At 34.6% G+C, this 7,456-nt stretch overlaps 1 long non-coding RNA gene across 1 annotated transcript in view; it reads right to left on the reverse strand.

Moving 5' to 3' along the window:
* Positions 1-5,577: 5,577 nt before the first annotated feature.
* LOC111089323 overlaps positions 5,578-7,456 on the reverse strand; it is a 10,029-nt gene continuing 8,150 nt past the window's right edge. The window contains exon 2 of the long non-coding RNA XR_002613590.1: positions 5,578-5,703. This is a non-coding gene — a long non-coding RNA (uncharacterized LOC111089323). The remainder of the gene's footprint in view (positions 5,704-7,456) is intronic.

Raw genomic sequence — 7,456 nt, forward strand, 5'->3', positions numbered from 1 at the left:
CTAACATGAACATTACTTCTAAACACCCAAGTGCTTTTGTAGGGTAGGCCTTTCTTCATAAAACCTAAGAACCCAGGTGCTTTCGTAGGGAAGACCTTCCTTAAAAACCCAAGAACCCAAGGGCTTTCTAGTACGAACATTCCTTCTAAACACCCAAGAACCCAAGTGCTTTTGTAGGGTAGGCCTTTCTTCATAAAACCCAAGAACCCAAGGGCTTTCTAGTACGAACATTCCTTCTAAACACCCAAGAACCCAAGTGCTTTTGCAGGGTAGGCCTTTCTTCATAAAACCCAAGAACCCAGGTGCTTTATAGTACGAACATTCCTTCTAAACACCCAAGAACCTTCGTAGGGTAGACGTTACTTCAAAGAACCCAAGTGCTGAAAGTTCCAAGTCTGTTCTGCGGATGAAGTGTTTGGTGTTTCAGGGCCTGGCTGAAGATCGAAAGATCCAATGCTTGATCTTGTATTTGGTGCGTCAGTGAATCTTGGTGAATTATATTAAGAGATTTTAATTTGTATTTGTATAATATTATATGATGTCATTAAAGCATAGAATATCCACTGCGCATGAGTGATAGTAATTCTTAATTTCCTTATAATTAAAACAGAAACGACCACACGCTCTGAAAACTGGATGAGTTATTAATTTTAACGGCCTTTCTTGGTAGGTCAGTCATAACGACTTACCTGAATTTTTATGGGTGGACGTGGCCTATAATGGTTAGGCGTCCGAACCGTGAATCCGAAAACTCATGATTCACGGCTTTTTCCCGGAAAAAAAAACGTTCTGCACTTTGCGGATGTGGGTGCACTATAAGTGTTAGTCAATTAACTATGAGTTCAAATTTAGGGTCGGCTACCTGCAAACGGCCCTTTGTGTGGCTTGGCCCGAAATTATTTGAAAAAACCGTTTTAGACTATTTAACAAGAGGTTTATGAACTTTGTTGAAATCCGCGCAAAGCTACTCGAAGCCTATAATGCGCTAGTCGTCCCTAATTTTGACGTGAAGAACTAGGAGAAAAGCAGCCAGTCAACATTACTCACCGCTAACTATTGGGCTACTCTTTTACTCAAGAATAATGAAATTAACCATCACATTATAATACTCTCCACGGCTGAAAAGGGAGCGTATTAAGTGATAGGATTCGAACGCGCAATCCACAGCTTTATTAACACCCGTAAAGAAACAATCAAAATTAACTATGTATACTTATATGCATATATAATTTCTTTTGGACACTTAGCCTTATATCTGGAGAGATTACACCCAATTAAGGCTAGTGGTGTGACAAAAGTGATGACAAGTGATAAAGTTTCAGTACTTGATCAAATTTGACCTTTGGCCTAATATACGATTTTGAAGTTTTGTATTTGCGTGCATTAAAGAGAGTTAGAACAAGCTAAGATGAACACTGTTCGATGTTTTTATTTCTTCGACTGGCATATTGATTATAGATTTGATCACTTTATTTTAGGTCATGGACAAATATGATCAAATCTTCGACGAGTGGCACTGAACACAGCACTCACTCTACTGGAGATTGAAAACACTTGCTCTACTGTATGCAGCTACGTTCAAAGAGTTAGTATCATTATTTCAAGCTTTACATGTCGCGCAATACCCTGTATAGTCATGGCCGATGCTAGCAGGGGACAGGTCCCCTTAAAATATACATATGTCATATATACTATGTAGCTACGTTTAAAGAGTTAGTTTCATTATTTCAAGCTTTACATGTCGCGCAATACCCTGTATAGTCATGACCGATGCTAGCGGGGGACAGGTCCCCTTAAAATATACATATGTCATATATACTATGCAGCTACGTTCAAAGAGTTAGTTTCCTTATTTCAAGATTTACATGTCGCCAATACCCTGTATAGTCATGACCGATGCTAGCAGGGGACAGGTCCCCTTAAAATATACATATGTCATATATACACGATTTTATTCTTTATACAATAACAATATTCGTTAAAGTGGCAATAAATAAAATTTTACCAAGGTAGATGTCGCTCTTAAATCAAAAGCTCAATGTTATAGTCCTTAAAAAAGCCTTCCGAAACTGGAGACCAAATAAATATGTACCTTAAAAAGTGGTTTTCATGAATAATATATATATATTTCCGTGAATATAATGACAAACAAAATCGGTAAGTATCGAATAAGCATCAGCGTGAGTTTGGACCTCGACCATCAAATTTGGTAACCGATGTTATTAATCAGTGACCTAGGTTACCACAAGACACCAGCAATGTTCACAGTATAACGCCGCATGTTAGTATAAAATGTTTTATTATGTGTGCGTATGTCTGTTAGCAGCCCTCACCGAGATTTTGCTGGCTCAATTGCTGTAATGTTTGGTATGGTAATTGAAAATTGTTAGATGATGATGTACATAGGTTATCTTATTTAAGAATTATTGCCCGAGAAAGGAGATAAAAATGCCCCTGACGTAAGGCACATTTCCACAAGTACTCAGTCAGTGAAATAAGACAACTACTACCTTCCACATGGCAGGATATGCAATCTGATGAGGTCATTAGGAATTAATAACAAAAGAAAGAAAGAAGGGGAACGTTATCTAACATTGTTCTTATAATATTTTTCCTTCTTTAAGAAGAACCTTTAAAAACTATAACGAGCATAACACACACACACAAAAACATTTTTTGTATTTTGTCTTAGGCCCAATTCACGTTCCAGCCTCTAACCTAATTGCTGATCTCAGTCCGTGTTCAACATCATACGCACTCTTAAGACGTCTTTTTTAATGTCCTCTACGTCCTTTTCTCGTGCTTCTGTGACCTTAAAAGGTACAGTGTAGTATGATGTTGAAAGATTTAAATATTTGCAACCACTTTGCTATGTCAAAACGGCAGGGACTCTATACTTCCCTTGTAATGTCAAAACAGCAGGGACTCTATACTTCCCTTGTATATTTGACTGCATCTGCATTACTCTGCAACAGTCGTACGAACTAGGCCTCACTATACGAGGCTTAATGACATTATATAGTTTTCACAGTGGCGACGTCAGGGGAAGACAAAGCGTACTCTAAATATTTGTCATCCCCCCATTAAATACTAAAACTCACAAAACATACCACATTTTCACGAAATATCATCCAATCCCTGGTAAGAACCATCACCTAGGCAGCCAATGAGAGCAAGAACTGAACAGTTGAAAGCTACTCATTATACGTTCTCTTTATGAAAACATTCTGCTTTAGAGCTTCCTAATTCACATACTATGATTCTTCCCTCGTTCTTTTAAAATAAAATAAAAGCATTTTGCTCATCAAACTCCGCCACTATTTTCAGAAATCTGGAGTCACCACTGAACTTCATAATGGTGTGATGAGTTGTAAAATATTTTGATCACTCCAGAATCGAGGATAAGACCTTAGGTTTGGCATTACTCATCTTTAATGTTAACCCTTAAAGGATAAGCTTATCATTGAAGAGGATGTTTATCATATATCCGGGTTTTATTTATAGGTTTTATCAGTTTTGCTTAAGCCTTGACATGAAAAAAAAAAAGGGGGGAAGTGAAAGTTTTATTTGCTCAAATACGAAGTATGTTTTCACACATTTATGTGGCAGCTATAAAGTAAACCCTATATTTAAAATGATTATATTTTAAATAGTAATTATTCTAGATCAACGAAATTGTACCAGATACACACACTGAGAATCCCAGTAGAGTGCCTTTAAAAATCATGTTATATAGCATATCTAAAAACAGCATACCAAATTTATATCAGACTTGCATGTTGTATTACACCTTGAGAAGGGTCTGAAATTTATTAAGTTTAAGGTGGACAATCTATTATATTTGTAGGCAAAAATTGTACTAGATTTGTGGTCCACAGTTCCTAAATTTGTATTTTAAAAATATTTGATTTTTAGTACAAAACACAGAACACTATGAGTTGACCTTATTACACATGGAGTCCTACAAAAATAACCGATTAAAACACTCTCACTCTTCAGCCAGGAACATAAAACTTTACCTGATAGCATTATATCAATCATATATTTTGTTGAGACTAGAGCTGTATGACAATCACATAATATATTCACTTATGCTGGTAAGACAGGTAATCAAAACGTAAACAAACTGTAGAAGTCTATAATGTTATCATAATCTCACCTTTCGACAAGTAACTTATTGATAAGTTAACGGAACTGAGCTAATTTTAATCATTGTGAATAATAAGGTATTCATAAAATAATCAAAAGGAATGAGTGGTTTCTAGGGTAGGGGAAGGGAATTCTTGTCTCATCCTTCTCAATATCCGGAAGCCATAGTAGCTATATCAGTATATATGACGATAGAAAGTTTTATTAAAAAAATTAAATAATCGAACAATGAAACCATTATTTAGAAGGAACATTAATCAAACAATGTAACATGTTCTGTCATTGGGCAGGTTCTTTTGGATTACTTGTTAAAAATATTGCCAAGTCCAGTTTATATAATGATAATAATGAATTTACAGCCATGTTCACTTGTAGGCCTAATATCATAAACAAACTTTTCAACATAAACTCTGCAACTATATTTTGGCCCAAGTTAAAACACAATATTCCAAATATAAACTGTGAGCTGTTTGCCTAGATTATAAAATGTCATAATACCAGCCACCTTTATCAGATCATCTAATAATAAATTTTTTTTTACTGCAATACCTTTTTTGTTATAAATACTGAATTATCTACACAGTTATTTCTTCAGCAGCAACTATTAAACTTAACTTAAATAATTAATATGCTGAACACTTACCTGGTTGCTGTCTCACCAAGCTTAGACTATGACTACAAACTGTATTACGATGTGTATGTGGCTTAAAATCCTGTAATTAGTTGTACAATGCATAGGTCAGGGGTCATGTGACAGACTAGGATAGTACTAGAGTTCTTTTGTATTAAACATGATTTTATCCTATTTTTGTCTACTTGTTACTGCACAGTCTACTCAAGGACAGAATTGTCTACCAGTATCATATACACCAACGTGGACTTGAAATCATTAAAAAACAAATATTTTCCGCACCTCGGTATCTTATTTTCATAAAATCTGAACAGAAACAAAAAGCAAAACTTAAAATTATGTAAACAGAAATGAAATATTTTGTATTAATTAAAATGACATTTAAATCAGCTCAAAAATAAATAACTTAATGCAAAACCAAAAAAAAGACTAGGTCACAGTCATAATTCTCCCTTTACGTGTCCGACTGACTGTACTTAATCATTACATGTTTTGAATGTAATTACCTATTCACCAGCAAGACTGAGCTACCACCAGTCTGTAAAAATCTTCTGTAAATTAAATCATAATTCTGCTCTTTCTGATAACAGAAAGAGCAATACTGTTATATCTAATGATTAGGCCTAATGCAAGTTTCTACCACATAAAATGAATGATGAAGTCCATATAATTAACATACATAGATGTAAACATAATGTGCTCTCTTGTAGAAGACTTGTACTCGGTAACCGTATATTTAGATATGACATAATTTCCTGCATGAGGCACACAGACACATTATTCACTTACTCACCTACATTTAAAAAAAACTAACGGAAGTGGCTTCCTTTCCTAACGTGTAGTTAAAACAATGTCATCCATTTCAGCCAATGTTTTGATCTTCTAGTTTCTTCAGGGTAATCCATAGTTAATCACTTAGCAGCCTAAGACAAAAAGGATCAAATAAGAATCAAAAATGATAATTATTATTTCAACAGTTCCTCCCTTCCCTCCAACTTAAAACTAGGAAGACTTAATTAATGTAGTTAAAGTTAAAATCTCAGAACCAGGAATGCTTAGAGCATCAAACATTATAGCTTCTCAAACTCATGAACTGGGACTGCTTAAACATCATATTAGAGCTTCTCACCAAACTCATGAATTGGGACTACTTAGAGCATCAAACATTATAGCTTCTCAAACTCATGAACTGGAACATTACATATTAGAGCTTCTCACCAAACTCATGAACTGGGACTGCTTAGAGCATCATATATTATAGCTTCTCACCAAACTCATGAACTGGGACAATATATATTAGAGCTTCTCATCAAACTCATGAACTGGGACATTATATATTAGAGCTTCTCATCAAACTCATGAACTGGGACATTATATATTAGAGCTTCTCACCAAACTCATCAACTAGGACTGCTTAGAGCATTATATATATATTAGAGCTTCTCACCAAACTTATGAATTAAAACTGATTAAGTACCATACATTACAGCTTCTCAAACTCATGAACTGGGACTGCTTAGAACATCATATATTATAGCTTCTCACCAAACTCATGAACCAGGACTGCTTAAGTATCATACAGCACAGTTAACCACACTTCAGAAATAGGGAGCTTAGTATAGTACATCATAGTTACTCAGCAACTCAGAGCTAGGACTACTTACAGTATTATACATCATAATTACTTACCCACTTAGACGTAGGACTACTTACAGTATTATACATCATGATTACTCACACACTTAGACGTAGGACTACTTACAATATTATACATCATAGTTACTCATCCACTTTGACGTAAGACTACTTACAGTATTATACATCATAATTATGACTCACCCACTTAGATGTACGACTACTTACAGCATTATACATCATAATTATTACCCACTTAGACGTAAGACTACTTACAGTATTATACATCATAATTATTACTCACTTAGACGTAAAACTACTTACAGTATTATACATCATAATTATTACTCACTTAGATGTATGACTACTTACAGCATTATACATCATAATTATTACCCACTTAGATGTATGACTACTTACAGTATTATACATCATAATTATTACTCACTTAGACATAAAACTACTTACAGTATTATACATCATAATTATTACTTACCCACGTAGATGTATGACTACTTACAGTATTATACATCATAACTATTACTCACCCACTTAGACGTAAGACTACTTACAGCATTATACATCATAATTATTACCCACTTAGATGTATGACTACTTACAGTATTATACATCATAATTATGACTCACCCACTTAGACGTAAGACTACTTACAGTATTATACATCATCATTATGACTCACCCACTTAGACGTAAGACTACTTACAGTATTAATACATCACAATTACCAACTCAGAACTAGGAATACTTACAGTATTATATATCATAATTACTCACACACTTAGACGTGGGACTACTTACAGTATTAATACATCACAGTTACCAACTCAGAACTAGGAATACTTACAGTATTAATACATCACAGTCACCATCTCAGAACCAGGACTACTTACAGTATTAATACATCACAGTTACCAACTCAGAACTAGGACTACTTACAGTATTAATACATCACAGTTACCATCTCAGAACTAGGACTAATTACCAGTATTAATACATCACAGTCACCAACTCAGAACTAGG

This window comes from Limulus polyphemus, unplaced genomic scaffold (assembly GCF_000517525.1).
Source record: "Limulus polyphemus unplaced genomic scaffold, Limulus_polyphemus-2.1.2 Scaffold5891, whole genome shotgun sequence".
Taxonomy (NCBI): domain Eukaryota; kingdom Metazoa; phylum Arthropoda; class Merostomata; order Xiphosura; family Limulidae; genus Limulus; species Limulus polyphemus.